At 35.6% G+C, this 371-nt stretch overlaps 1 protein-coding gene across 1 annotated transcript in view; it reads right to left on the bottom strand.

Moving 5' to 3' along the window:
* The window catches only part of LOC119594240, a 33,581-nt gene that overhangs the window by 4,649 nt on the left and 28,561 nt on the right, over positions 1-371 (bottom strand).

Raw genomic sequence — 371 nt, 5'->3', positions numbered from 1 at the left:
AATTGAATAGTTACTCTCCTGGGTATCTTATAGGTCTAGCCTACACGAACAATACTGCACAATTTCAAAAACTCCTTGTCTCTTCTTGCTATACCATTAGCTCATATTTTGCATTTCCCAAGGCTTACATTTTCCAGTGTATGCTGTATGAAAAAATGCTTTCTTAAGCACAGTATCTCTCCAGGTAGTCTACAATTTTGGTAATAACAATAATAAGTAGTAACAATGTGTTTACTTGTGTTATCTATTTTGCTTCCTTGATATTATTTTTCTGTACATACCCAAGCTATCTATCAAAGCAGGCAGGAATAAGTTACTGACATAGACTCTAGCTGGCACTTCCAGCTGCTTAAGATAGTTTACCCCTTGAA

The sequence above is a fragment of the Penaeus monodon genome, chromosome 33, assembly GCF_015228065.2.
Source record: "Penaeus monodon isolate SGIC_2016 chromosome 33, NSTDA_Pmon_1, whole genome shotgun sequence".
NCBI classification, from domain to species: domain Eukaryota; kingdom Metazoa; phylum Arthropoda; class Malacostraca; order Decapoda; family Penaeidae; genus Penaeus; species Penaeus monodon.
This window is presented reverse-complemented; position numbering and strand designations above follow the sequence as displayed.